The following is a 14,997-nucleotide window of genomic DNA, read 5'->3' as shown; positions in this document are numbered from 1 at the left end:
TATATGTATTATAAGAAATATCATTCGTAAAAGACTAGAACATCTGCAGTTGGGGGGATAGGGTAGGAAACACTTCAAATTCAGTGCTATAATCTATAATCTGTTTTCTCTCTCTCTCAGTATGTGTGCATGTGTGTGCAGTTTGAATAAGAACTATTTATTCACTTAGTTACTTTTTAAAAAAATTTTTTTTCAACGTTTTTATTTATTTTTGGGACAGAGAGAGACAGAGCATGAACGGGGGAGGGGCAGAGAGAGAGGGAGACACAGAATCGGAAACAGGCTCCAGGCTCTGAGCCATCAGCCCAGAGCCCGACGCGGGGCTCGAACTCACGGACCGCGAGATCGTGACCTGGCTGAAGTCGGACGCTCAACCGACTGCGCCACCCAGGCGCCCCACTTAGTTACTTTTTTAAAGTCGATTTATTTATTTTGAGAGAGAGAGCAGGAGGGACAGAGAATCGCAAGCAGGCTCCATGCTGTCAGCACAGAGCCCAACGCGGGGCTCAAACTCATGAACTGTGATATCGTGACCCGAGCTGAAACCAAGAATCAGGTGCCTAACTGACTGAGCCACCCAGGTGCCCCACATTTAGTTATTTTTTTAAAAAATAACCTGAAACGGTACATCAGATTAATGGGATTTTAAGTCAAAACACAGATTTCAAGGTTAAGGAGTGAAGAGTAAACGATAGTGCTTAGGAGTGAATTTCCTAAATGGATGAAAACATTATCATGAGCTGTTGGATGAGTATTACAAAAGGATTTGTCTTATTCGATTTGAGCTTCATTGAAAAAAATAACCACAGGGGCGCCTGGGTGGCTCCGTCGGTTAAGCATCCGACTTCGACTCAGGTCACGATCTCGCGGTCCGTGAGTTTGAGCCCCGCGTTGGGCTCTGTGTTGACAGCTCGGAGCCTGGAGCCTGCTTCGGATTCTGTCTCCCTCTCTCTTTGCGCCTCCCATGTTCATGCTCTGTCTGTCTCTCTCTCTCGCTCTCAAAAATGAATAAACATTTAAAAAAATTTTTTTTAATACCACAGACTGGATAACTTATAAACCACACAAACTGGCTTCACAGTTCTGGGGACTGGAAGTGTGAGATAGAGTGCCATCCTGATTAGGCTCTGGTGAGATTCCCTCTTCTGTGCTGCAGACTGCAGTCTCCTTGTGGCCTCCCGTGGTAAACAGCAGAGAGAAAGCAAGCTCTGTCATGACTCTGGTAAGGACCAAGACCTCATCTAATCCAAATTACCTCCCAGAGCCCCCACCTCATACTACCATCACATAAGGTGGGTGAGGGCACAAATATTTGGTACAAATCAGGTAAGGAAAAAACTGGGGTTTTTTTCGTGGTTGGGGAGAAAGGAGGTGAGTTATTATTCAATGTAAAGAAATGTAGGTTTAAATTTTTTTTTTTAGATTTATTTTTTTGATAGACAGAGACAGAGCACAAGTGGTGGAGGGGCAGAGAGAGAAGGAGACACAGAATCCGAAGCAGGTTCCAGGCTCCGAGTTGTCAGCACAGAGCCCGACGCAGGGCTCGAACTCACAAACTGTGAGATCATGACCTGAGCCGTAGTCGGACGCTCAATCGACTGAGCCATCCAGGCGCCCCAAGAAATGTAGGTTTAAATATGACTATGCATACAAAGGCAAGCCCTTGGAACAACATATATAATGAAAACTCCAAATTATCAGAGTGGAAAAAAGAAAGAACTTTATCAATCCAGCAGAGAAAGAAGAAAAAAGAGCCAGTAAGAAATTAAAAATAAACATCATGGAATAGGAATGAAGTAAGACTGAACACAACGTTAATTACAATTGATGGGAACAAATTGAGTCATTTTTAAAGATAATTGCGCTCAGATTTGATGTAAAAACAAAATCTAATTAACATGCTTTTTACAATAAGCCTTAAAGAAAATAAAAGAGCAAATTAATATGTTTGACAATTGCAGCCCGCGAAGAAGCAGAAACACAAAGTATCACTGAAACGGAGAGAGAGATTTTTGATGAGAAAAGATTCAAATTGGCAAGGAGTTAAATTCATGAACCTCTATGCATCAAATGACATCGTAGTGAAATAATTGTATAAACACCTTGAGAAATATCAGGAGAATTTGGTAAAGTCATTAACACAGGGGTAGGTTTTCATATTTTCATCTCAGAAATGAAAAAAAAAATCATGTAAGAAAACTAGGTACAAATAGAGATGATTAGAATAACCTTATCAACATCAACCCAGAAAAAAGGTTACGCGCATTGATCCAAAGGTTCTACCTCTAAAGCTTTTATTTTTTTAAATAAAATATTATGATAAAATTCATATAAAAGATGTTCATTGTATTATTTACAACAGTTTCTGTGATGGTATGAGTGGCTCATCTGTGGAAAAGACCATTTTACTAATTGCAATGTGGTCACCACTGGTTGAATGAAACGGGGTCAGTTTTCTGGATAATTCTCTCCACTCTTAATCTCATCTCCCAATGCATGTGTTGATTTCTTTTTGTAATTTTTTTTAAGTTTATTTATTTATTTTTGAGAGAGAGAGAGAGAGAGAGAGAGAGAGAGAGAGGGAATGGGTGGGAGAGGTGCAGAGAGAGAGGGAGAGAGAGAGAATCCCAAGCAGGCTCTGCACCAACAGCACGGAGACCAATGTGGGGCTGGAACCCTCAAACCATGAAATCGTGACCCAAGCCGAAACCAAGAATTGGACACGGCAACAACTGAGCCACCCAGGCGTCCCTGATTTTCTTGGAAGAGAGAAATCTTAAGGAAATTTTCATCAATTCTGTTGTGCAGTATATAAAATACTCCAATTTGAATATATATATACGAATGTATATATACATATATATACATATATATATATCTCACTCATCACAACAGTATTTTAGATAATTTTTTTTACATTTAACTAATAATTTTCCCACAAATGAATGTAACTGCATTCTACTCGAGGAATTTGAACAACCCCAGACCATATATCTAAGCTGAAAATAATGAGAAATGTGTCGCCTAATGAAAACAAAGAATACCAGTGATGCACAGACAATTTATTTCCTGGTAACTGTAAAACTCCACATCATGTCTGGTTGTTTGAGCTCTTCCCCAGGCTTTAAATCTGTTGCAGAAGTATTTCATAAAGTGGGAGAATGAAATATTTAATAGGATTTTTAGAACTCGGAGTAGCGAATCCAATTTCTGGGCTTCGTACCCAGTTTCATTTCTGAGTGCTTTTCATTATTTTACATTTCATTATTTAAAAATCTGGCAGCAATGTGCAGCTGAGTAATGTCACTACTTTCACTTAAATCATAGCATTGTTTTAGAGGGAATTCCTATAGGACTGCCAATTCCAGCTCTCTGATGTGGGCCGTGTATACAGTTTTTCAGCTCTAAATATGCCCGATCGCTTTTCTTTCTTAAAAAGGATAAACGTTCAACAAATTGCATTTGAAGTGGTCCTAGGGATAATTAAAAGACGTGATAACACACATTTGGCTGCATGTACAGGAATCATAAACCGATTTAATTAGCTATTAATAGTTACCTAAGCCAGGGGATCAGAGGGGATAAGAAAGCATTTGCTAGAAAAGTCGTAATGCACTAGCGGGAAAAGATCTGGAGGTCACAAGTGACCACTAGCTTCCACATACCAATAGAGCTACATATTTTATTAAAATGGACATGAAAAGGAATATTAACAAAACTGGAATCTGGAGAATAATAATCATGAAAAAAATTAAAATCTGTCATAGAGCTATACTAAAATATTCTCCATGTACAGATGGTAAATTCCATCAAACCTCAAGGAATAGATAATTCTGATTTTCCTCAATGTGTCCCAGGGTATAGGAAATGATTTAAAGCTTCCAAATTTATTTAGGACCTGTGCATTAAAATCTGCTGAAGATAGACCAAAAACATTATGGCCAACTCTCACTAACGAATACGAATGTAAAAATTCTAAATAAAATATTGGTGAGTGAAGATACACACATTTAGACTGGTTAAGGATGGAAACGTAGTATTTTTCTCTTTGCCCTTTCTCTGCCCTTCTAAAATGATGACTTATAAACCTGTTCCAGCACCGATCGGAGGGAACTGAAGCCGAGCAGAAACGGGAAGTCTGGTTGCTCAAAACCCAGGCAGTGGGATTAACGGATCATAAACTCCTGTTGCCTGACGATGATCCAGAGAGAAATATATTCAAGGGGTAGAAGCTACAGAGACGGGACCACCGATCTGATGTTCTCAGCTTGCAAATGCTCTGAAGTCCCAAGAGGGATATGGCAGAGGCAGAGAGCCTCAGAAATGATCATGGGTTAGTGGGTGCCTGACTATAACCTGTGTGGACAGACAATCTGTGACTGTTGGCTCATCCTTAGGCAGTGGAACCTTGACACGTTTGGAGGAGGTATGATGAGCCCTCAAATGGTCGGGTCTGCCAGCATGAGGATTTGGAGTCAAAATGAACGCCGACTTATAAAAAAATGGCATCTGAGATTATGGACTCTGATTGTACCTACTAGATTAATAAAATAAGTCTAACTCTTAGTAGGAGTATTATATACCATACTAGTCTAATTTTTATAAGACCAGCGTTTAGAAATCAACTAGTATAACTCTCCGTAACAGTATTTTAAGGAGAGTAATATTATGGTTATTCAAGAAATGCCCAAAAAAGTTATTAATTAAAGTTACCTTTAGGGCTAAAAATAAAATCCTTGATTTTTTTTTGGAACGGCAGGATATTCTCTTATCACGATCAAAAACCATCAGCTACACCCATATTTAATAGGACAACACTGGGGCCTTATCCATTATGACGAGAATAAGACGTCTACTGCCATTGATTTTTTTTTTTCCCGCGAATTTTAGCCAATGCAAAGCAACAAGAAGAATAAACAAAAGGCATAAACATTAAAAAGGGAAAACCAAGATAGCTACTATTATTTGCAGGTGATACACACTACTTATAAGATTTAAGAGAGATTAAACTTTACAGCTGTTAAAGATGAAAGACAAGAAAGGCGTCAGATGCAGTTAACTAATTTGAAAACAGTTCTATTTATAAGAATGAAAACTAACACTTACACAGCACTGTAGTGTTGGCAAGGCCTGTTCCAACGTAGATGACCTTTACCATCATCATATGAACGGTAAGGAAATGGAGATCCAATGAGGGTCATTAATTTTTTGGCCTGAACCCAGGAACCATGAGATCATGAGCCGAGCCAAAGTAGGGTGCTCAACCCACTGAGCCACCCCCAAAGGCCATCCTCTTGACCACCATGTCACGACGTGTTTGAACACAATAATAATATTATCATCTCAATGCTCACCACGTGGAAAATATTAATAGAAAGTGGCAGATGCCATAAGAAGAATAAAATCTTATAAAAATATAAAAATCCATTGTTTAATGGATGGATTTTTTTAACAGATGGATTTTCCAAACTTTATTTCTCAGAAATATTATTCAAAATGTTATGTTTGTGCACATGTAATTTTTTTCCGGTAAGTGAGGGTTTTGTGTTTGCAAAAAAAAAAATTGTCAGGAAGGTTTATACCTCCCTAAGCTTAACTTTGGTTAGAAAAACAAAAGATTTGAGTAACTTGAGAAACTAACATCTTTCCAGATGGGAAGACAATATGGTAAAAACGGCAGGACCCCCTTCCCCAAAGAAGCATGAATTAAAGGCATTTACAGTAAAAACACAGATCATATCTTTTGGAAGGAGAGAGGAAGCTGCTGAGAAGATTTAAAATTTCATATAGAATAAATGGTCAGTAGTAGCTAGACAGTCTTGAAAAAATAAGATGGAGTTATTCAAACATATTATAAAGCTATTGTAACTGAAAATATGGCACTTTTACAAGAAAATAAAGATTCTAGATCAACTACACACACGTGCATGCACAATACACACACAAACACACCTGCACACGTATATTCGTATATGTGCATATTTCAGAATCTTGTAAACTTGTATCCTTCAAATATATGGAGAAACTAGAAGTTATCCAATAAAAGGCAATTGAAAAATTGGCAACTCATTTTGAATTCTTAAAAATGTTTTATTTATTTTTGAGAGAGAGAGAGAGAGAGAGAGAGAGAGAGAGACAGAGCACAAGCAGGGGAGGGGCAGAGAGAGAGGGAGACACAGAATCCCAAGCAGGCTCCAGGCTCTGAGCGGTCCGCACAAAGTCTGATGTAGGGCTCGGACCCGTGAACCGTGAGATCGTGACCTGACCCAAGTTGGATGCTTAACTAAGGCCTCCAGGTGCCCCGCAGCTCATTTTTAAATAACAAGTGCAACCACTCTTAACACCTTTACCAAAATCTACTTCCAGATGGATTGACCACTTCATTTTAATGATTTAAATTTTAACACACGGTGACTACTCCAGAAGAAAATAGATGTTTTTCAATAACTATGGCGACGGAGGAAGGTCAAGGAAACGTGACATGAAAGCAAACAACTGAAAGGAAACCTAATCACTTTGTCCACATAAAAGGGAAAACTGTCTTATGACCAAAACCCTCATTCGAGTTAAAACATAAATAAAAACAGGAAAAAAAGCATATTTGTCATACGTATATAGTATGTGAACATTTTAAAAGGTCCCACAAACTCAGGGATCATCCCTGATTGTACTCTTCCCATAGTAGTGAGTTGCAGAAGAACCAGTATGACACCTGTTTTGGCTTTTCCGACACAAAGTGGCTTTTGCAAGCCAACCAATCAGTGAGGTCCCGAGCTTCTGCCGCTTAGTCAATCAGGGATCGACTCTCGACCGACACGTCTCTGTAGGCAAACTGATCAACCCGGTCTCACCCAAGTATCTGCCAGTGGGTAGGAACCCACTTTGACCTCTGGGCGTCTGTTAATCTTTGTTACACGGGATTAAAACACAGACTGGATGGGAAAACGGAGGATATGAAGGCATGTTTCACAAAGAAAGGAAATAAGAAGCCGGAAAAGTACTTGAGAGCAAAGCAACCTTTTTTTTTTTCTTTAATGGTCATTCATTTTTGAGAGGGAGCGAGTCAGAGTGTGAGCGAGGGAGGGGCAGAGAGAGAGGGAGACACAGAATCCGAAGCAGGCTCCAGGCTCTGAGCTATCAGCCTAGAGCCCGACCGGGGCTCGAACCCACAAACCGTGAGATCATGACCTGAGCCGAAGTCGGACGCTTAACTGAGCCGCCCAGGCACCCCTACAAAATAATATACATTTATTGAGCTCCTGCTAGACCGTGTCTGGTAACACTATATTCGACAAAGCTAGCATCCTGCCCACAGGTGTCTTCCTCCTGGACACCAAATCTTGCCTCCCGCCTGTTTTGGTAAAAAACAAACACTTCCTACTAAAACGGCAGGGTTCGGTAGTTTCGACCAGGATCGCAGGCCTCCCAAAGGCTAAAATATTTACTATCCGGTCTTTTCCAGAAAAATCTCATAAATATAGGAGGTAAATATAAACATATAAATATAAAACATATAAGTATATGTTTGAATCCTTAAAAACAGAATTCAGAATATCGTTATTATAAAGTCCCAAACCAAGAAAAACGAAGCAATGTACTCCAGCAGATAATAGGCATGGGGTAAAGCTATATACATATATATATTTTTTAAAGGATGACTATACAACCCAGGATTGTGATAAACTATGAGTTAAAGGGTCAGTGTGATACAGAAAAGAAAATCACAGAGAGTTCGCACGTTAGCTGCAACTCCTATTCTATTTCGCTCTCACGGCGGCTTGAGGTTTCCCTGGTGTTTGTTTTGTTGTGATGCTTCAGAACTTGCGTGCGTATCGCATTTTCTTTTGTGCATCACATATTACAAAGCAAAGGAACAAACACACGGATGCTAGAGAACCGACCATGAAGTCGGCGTGTGGCCTGGACAGCTGCACTCTCTGATGAACAGGAGTCATCCGGCCCATCTGCTGGGTGACCCAGAAATGCCAGGATTTGGAACTCTTTTCTTTGAGGCCACTAGAGCTTTCTAGAGAAGGGTTCCTCTGCATCCCTACCAGAGGCTGGCGGCAGGCCCTTGCCCACTTATGCGTTGTCAGTGGAAACTGGCGTGGGGAGTCATAATCCTGTTCTCCACTGAAGGTCTGTCTCTCCCACACTCCCTGTCACCGGAGACTGATTTCTTTTTTATTCTTTTGTTTATAATTGCAGCGGGATCTCTAGGAGAAACAAAGTAATTGCGTGTGGTTAATTCACCGTGTTTAACGGGAAGTCTATTATAGATAGACTTATCAAGTTCATATGCGGTCTCACGCCTTTCCACAGCGAAAGATGAGGGTTGGCTCAGTTTCACAATTCTCTTAGGAATGTGTAATAATGAGGGACTCCTGGGTGGGTCAGTCGGTTAAGACCCTGGCCTTGGCTCAGGCCATGATCTCGAAGCTCATGGGTTTGAGCCCTGCATGGGGCTCCGCGTTGACATTGCAGAGCCTGCTTGGGATTCTTTTTCTCTCTCCCTCTCTCTCTCTCTCCCTCCCTCTTTCTGCTTCTCCCTCCTCCCCCATGCATGCACATGTTCTCTCCCTCCCAAGTAAACTTAAAAAAAAAAAAAAAAGAATGTGTAGGGTTGCCTAGGTGGTTCAGTCAGTTAAGCTTCCGACTCCTGACTTGGGCTCAGCTCATGATCTCACAGGTTTGTGAGTTCGAGCCCCACGTAGGGCTCTGTGCTGACAGCTCGGAATCTGGAGCCCACTTCGGATCCTGTGTCTCCCTCTCCCTCTGCCCCTCCCCCACTCGCGCTTTGTCTCTCTTCCTCTCTCAAAAACAAAGAAAAATTTTTTAAAAAATTTTAAAAAAGAATGTGTAATACTGATGCTGTCTTTAGTTATACTCTTTGTTACTTTTCTAAATGGAAGCTGTAGCTCTGTCCTCCTGTTTCAGTTACCATCCTGGTGGTCACTCTGTACTCTGATAGGTTAATCGGACATTTACCTTTCCTATGACATCCATCTATAGTTTCTGATTAACTTATTTTCCTTCTCGACAAAAGAATCACGTTCCTTATCATACCCTCAAGATTTTCTAACACATGAGTCATGCGGACTCTCTTCCTGTTCCCTGGACACCTGCCAACTGAGTCCCGCATCTGCCCAATCCAATGTCTGGCAGCTGTTTTCCAAGTGCAAGGGTTTTCGAAATGTCTTGCTCTTTGGAAACTGCAAATCATTGTGTTTCTTCTTCTTCTTCTTTTTTTTTTTTAATGTTTATTTATTTCTGAGACAGAGAGAGACAGAGCATGAGCAGGGGAGGGGCAGAGAGAGAGGGAGACACAGAATCCGAAGCAGGCTCCAGGCTCTGAGCTGTCAGCACAGATTCCCCACACGGGGCTGGAACCCACAGACCGTGAGATCATGACCTGAGCCGAAGTCGGACGCTCAACCGACTGAGCCACTCAGGTGCCCCCAAAACATAGTGCTTCTTAAGTTCTAGGAAATTGTTTCCTATTATTTTCTCGCTAATTTCTTCTCATTTCTATGTTCTCTTTTTCTAAAACCATTCATTGTCAGATATTACACATGCTGGTTTGACCCTATAGGTCTTTTTTCTAACCCCGTAGGATCTTTCCTTGCCTTTAAAATGTGTTTTCTACATCCTGAAAAATTTTGTCCCTTTGTTTTTCGAGTCTTCAATGTAAATAATTTTTGTTTCTTTTTGCAGTTATAGTTTTAAGTTTTGAAAGCTTTTACAAATTCTTTGAGTATCACCTTCATCCTTTTCTCATTTTATAAGAAATGACGTTTTAAATTCTTCTGAGTATTCCAATTAGAGAGTGTTCAAAGGTCTCTGTTTTCCAAAATGTGTTTCCTCCCCTGTTTGCTTTAAAACAAAACAAAACATTGGGGCGCCTGGGTGGCTCAGTCAGTTAAGCGTCCGACTTCCCCTCAAGTCATGATCTCATGGTTCATGAGTTCGAGCCCTGCGTCGGGCTCTGTGCTGACAGCTCGGAGCCTGGAGCCTGTTTTGGATTCTGTGTCTCCCTCTCTCTCTGCCCCTCCCCCACTTGCACTCTGTCTCTCTCTGTCTCAAAACTAAATAAACGTTAAAAAAATTAAAAAAAAAAACAAAACAAAACAAAAAAACCCCACAAAAAAACACAAAAAACCTTGAGACGCAATTGACATATAATACCGTGTACGTTTAATGCATCCAAGGTGTTGGTTTGATACATTTATATTTATATATAGCAATATGATTACCACAGTAGGGTTAGCTAACACGTCTGTCACATCACATAATTATCCTTTCTTTTTTGTGGTGAGAACAATTAAGACCTTGTTTCTTAGCAACTTTGAAGTTTATAATACAGCAGTGATGACGATAATCACTATGCTGTGCATTCGATGTCCAGAACTTAATTATCTACTGGTTGCAAGTTTTCACTCTTAAACATCCCCTCAATTTGTCTTTTTGTTTGTTTGTTTGTTTGTTTGATTAATTTTGTACCATCTTCTGCAAACGTCACCCACGATTCTTTCTTCGTGAATGTGGTGATATCACCTTGGAGTATGTTCACATTTGAGACTAAACTACGGGCTGGGGGGGTGTAGTTTTCTGTGCCATATTCTAGGCGGGCCTGTCTGGTCATCAGGTTTACCTCTTTAAAGGAAGAACACCGAGAATCCTGCGCATTACTTGGTATCTTTTCCTAGACTTCATTTTCAAGCATGTGTCGGGGTAAGGGTGACCTGTGATTTGGCCTGCAGTCCCTTAAATGTCAGAATAAAAAGCGTGACTCTGGAAATAACCAGCCTACACATTTGTTTCCTGACTTAGCAACTTTAAATAGTCGTCTGTCACCTTCTCAGGAAGAGAGGTGAGAATTGGGATCTCTTTCACTCTTCATCTTTCTTTGCACGATTACTCAGACTTAGGTCGCTGTTTGTTCCTAGTTTCCAAGCCTGCTTTGCCTGTTTTTCTGCTTTTCCATATCCTGATAACCCTCAGGCTCTTCTTTCATCACTCAGAGCCCCGGTGGAGTTCAAGTTTCTTTACTCTTTCCTATCTCTTCCTTTATAGAAAATCTTCTCTTTCCTGGATAAGATTATGTTAAGGAACTAGTTAAATTTAATCTAATATGACAAACCACTTGATACTAAAAGATACTTGAGTCATCTTCCCTAGAAAATATTTGCATTTTAGCTAATTTAGATGAATGGTCCAATCCAAGGTGCACCTGTATGCGTGAGGATGTATTTGATGCTTTTTAATTCCAAGCAAGGTTTCTTTTTTTAAGTGTATTTATTTATTTTGAGAGAGAGAGAGAGAGTGATGTGCTAAAGGGAGAGAGACAGAGAGAGAGACAGAGAGAGAGAGAATCCCAAGCAGGTTCCACACCATTAGCGTGGAGCCTGATGTGGGGCTTGAACTCACAAACCATGAGATCATGACCTGAGCCAAAATCAAGAGTCTGACACTTAACTGACTGACCCACCCAGCCACCCCACCCCCCCCACCCCAAGCAAGGTGTCTAAAAGAAGTGTTCAGCAAAATTTGGGAGCTGAAAATAAGAAGGATGAATAATTTGGGATCTATTTAGGATGCTGACATTAAAAATAAATAAACTAAGCAGCATGAACAATAAAGTTTACTTTCTTACTTTAAGAGAAGTCCCAGTGCTGGGCTCCTTCAAAGGGAGTTAATTCAACAGCTCAATGGTATCGCCAGGAAGTAGGTTCTTGACATCACCCTTCAATGCCAAGCTGAGGCCACCACCTTCATGATAACGAGGCGGATGCCCCAATTCTAGTAATAGAAGCAGCATGCTGTTTCTTTCTCGGTCTCTTGTTGATCAAGAAACCCTTGGAAGCCTTCTGGTTGACTTCCTTTCCATTCTCATCAACCAGCATGGAGTCACAGATACCCCCTAAGCTAATCACTGGCAGAGAGAATAAAGTCACTCTGATTGGCTTAAATTAGTCACTGCTCACTCTTGAGCCTTGTGTGTGTATGAATGTGTGTGTGTGTGTGTGTGTGTGTGTGTGTGTGTGTGTTGGGCTGCAAATCTTAACAAATGTAGACAGCTGTAGCAAAAAAAAAAAAAAAGAAGAAGGGAAAAATGGTTTAGGGACAGCTGGCAGTCAGGAGAGTCTCCTTCAGTCTTAAACCCTGAACTGTCAGAGACCTTCAGGAAAGAACTTTTCCTTTTGCTTTCAGTGGCTGGACACAGTGCATTGTAAGCTGAGATGTGGGTACAGAGAAACCACCACAAATACTAACGGCATATCAGTAGTGCTCGGCGTCGGAAGAAGATATTTTTCATAAAATTATTCATCAGTTTGAGAAGGGAATCAATGAGAATGGTTTTCCTGCAGCTCTGAAATGAATTTTCTTTCCTCCACCCACCTTTTTTTTTTTTTGTTTGTTTCACTGATGATGAATTCCAATACACCACCAAGCTTCTTATACCACCGAGCCTGTAGGCAGCCTAAGATACGGTCCTTCTCCTGACATTTTATAAGACTTCGGTATACCAGATGGTAACAATTTGAAGCTCCTTATTCAATAGCGCCGAGTTGAAGGTACTCACTGGCAGCCCGAGCAGGCTGGTACAGCTTGATAAGGGTTGCCAAGGAGACAGGTGGCTGGTTTAATGATAGCTGATAACAGCCCTTTCAAAGGCTTCCCACAGTCAAGGAGGGAAGGAAAAGTGAGGTAGGAATGGAAGAGGGCTGAGCCATGTAGGTGCATTGAGAAGATGCCTCTTCTCTCTTACATTTCCCCCTCCCAACCCAGTACTTAATGGTCGGATGGCAATATCACTCGCATATGACTGAATAACTTACTGATGGGTGCACAATGCCCCCTCACTAAGCTAATTTATGTTCTGCTTGTGTCGGCCAGTGCACAATGCAATAAAAATTATATGGATTATGAAAAAGCAAAGTGAAATCTGGAGGGTCTCATTCAATTAGTTTCTCTACAGAACACCATTCTGTGTAAATTGACATCACCAGCGAAATGGATCCCTCTCCCAGCCCCACCTGGGAGCAAAGCCTGCCGTGAGCTCAACCTCACGTTTTCCCTGAATTTGTTCTTTATGATGTGAGAAATTTAATTTTTGTATTCTCATTTCTTTCCATGGCTTGTTATTGCCTATTTCTGCATACAGCAAAAGCTATTTAATTATCTAATTTTAAGTGTGGATTGAGAAGAAAGACTCTATGAGCCAGATAATCTGTCTGTTAACACTGAAGTGAAACAAATAAGCCACATTGAAGAATATCCACACACCCATTTGAAGATTCATTTTCTGTAAATCAGGTGCTGAACTATTTACATAACAAAAACTTAACATTTATCTACATTTTTCTCTAACTGACTTTATTATTCTGTGAACTTAAAGAAATAAAACGGTTAAAAAATAAAAAACAATTTAACATTTCTTTATTTTTTTAGAGATACACAGAGAGAGAGAGAATGAGCAGGAGAGAGGCAGAGACAGAGAGAGGGAGACAAAGAGTTCAAAGCAAGCTCCGGGGTCTGAGCTCTCAGCACAGAGCCTGATTTGGGGGCTTGAATCCATGAATTGTGAGATCATGACCTGAGCTGAAGTCGGACACTTAACCAACTGAGCCATCCCAAATAATCCCAAGGTGCCCCCCACCAAATAATTTACAAATAAGGAAATAGAGGGAAGAGTCAGCATGGTGGAGAAGTAGGGGACCCGAGGTTCCCTTCTCCCTCAAACAGAACAGCATTGAGGCCAGAGGACAGGAAACTCCAGGAATCCAGGCTACAGAGTGTCTGAAAAATCTCCGGAGTCCCACAGGGACAACTTGGTGGGCCATAGACATTTTTAATCTATTCTTTTTACATCTCTTCTATATCTCCTTCTTCTTTATTTTCCTCTCTCTCTCTCTCTGGATTAAGCCATACAGTTTATCTGATTCTCTGCCTGGTCATTTTGTTTGTTTGTTTTCCTTTTCTTTTTCTCCACCCCTGTCATTTCTCTCATTGTATGGGATAAGGCTTCTTCTACCCCTACCCCCATTTTTAAAATTTTTTTCAGGGTTACTTCAGCGAAATAAATCAAAGCACACCTGGTGGAAGGTCCAAATCACCACTACGAGTAGGGAGATGAAGCAACCAGAATCACAACAACAGAGAGCACGCAACACACTCCAGATACACCTCCTGAAGGGCCAGGCCCTGGACAGGCTATGACCCCTTTTTAATATATAGAGGCAGGACCTATAATAAGCTCTTGAAACACCTAAGGGACAGAAAATTAGCCAAATGATGAAACGGAAGAATTCTCTTCAAAAGAAATTCCAGGAATAAATGGCAGCTAGAGAATTGCTCATAACAGGTACAAACAATATATGTGAGCAAGAGTTCAGAATGATAGTCATAAGATTAATAGCTGGGCTTGAGAAAAGCATAGTCAACAGCAGAGAGTCTATTGCTACAGAGCTCAAGGAACCAAAGAATAGTCATGATTAATTAAAAAATACTGCAAAATAAACTAGATGCAGTGATGTCAAGAATGGAGGAAGCATAGGAGAGAATAAGTGATATATAAGATATAATTATGGAAAATGATGAAGCTAAGAAAAAGAAAGATGAGAAAATACTAGACCACGAGGTGAGAATTAGAGAACAAAGTGATTTAATGAAACATAATAATATCCATATCATAGGAGTTCCAGAAGAAGAGAAAGAGAAAGGGGCAGAAGGTTTGCTTGAACAAATTATAGCTGGGAACGTTCCCAATTTGGGGAAGGAGGCAGATATCCAAATCCAGAAGGCACAAAGAACTCCCTTCAGTTTTAATAAGAATAGGTCTTTTCCATGGCATATCGTATGAAACTGGTAAAATACAAAGATAAATAGAGAATTCTGAAAGCAGCTAGGGACAAAGAGGCCTTAACCTACAAGGGTAGATGCATAAGGGTGTAACAGACCTGTCCACTGAAATTTGCCAGGCCAGAAGGGAATGGC

General features: G+C 40.6%; 1 long non-coding RNA gene across 1 annotated transcript; it reads right to left on the bottom strand.

The window, feature by feature from the left end:
- Positions 1 to 5,987: 5,987 nt before the first annotated feature.
- Positions 5,988 to 14,663, bottom strand: LOC121038343 (uncharacterized). Its single transcript, XR_005794305.1, has 3 exons — positions 14,511 to 14,663; positions 8,867 to 8,871; positions 5,988 to 5,998 (listed from the first exon to the last, which is right to left on the bottom strand). It is a non-coding gene; the product is annotated as an uncharacterized LOC121038343 (long non-coding RNA).
- Between the last annotated feature and the right edge of the window lie 334 nt (positions 14,664 to 14,997).

The sequence above is a fragment of the Herpailurus yagouaroundi genome, unplaced genomic scaffold (assembly GCF_014898765.1).
Source record: "Herpailurus yagouaroundi ecotype Mexico unplaced genomic scaffold, PumYag 165, whole genome shotgun sequence".
NCBI classification, from domain to species: Eukaryota; Metazoa; Chordata; class Mammalia; order Carnivora; family Felidae; genus Herpailurus; species Herpailurus yagouaroundi.
The sequence above is the reverse complement of the archived record's forward strand: the minus strand, read 5'-3'. Positions and strand labels throughout refer to the sequence as shown.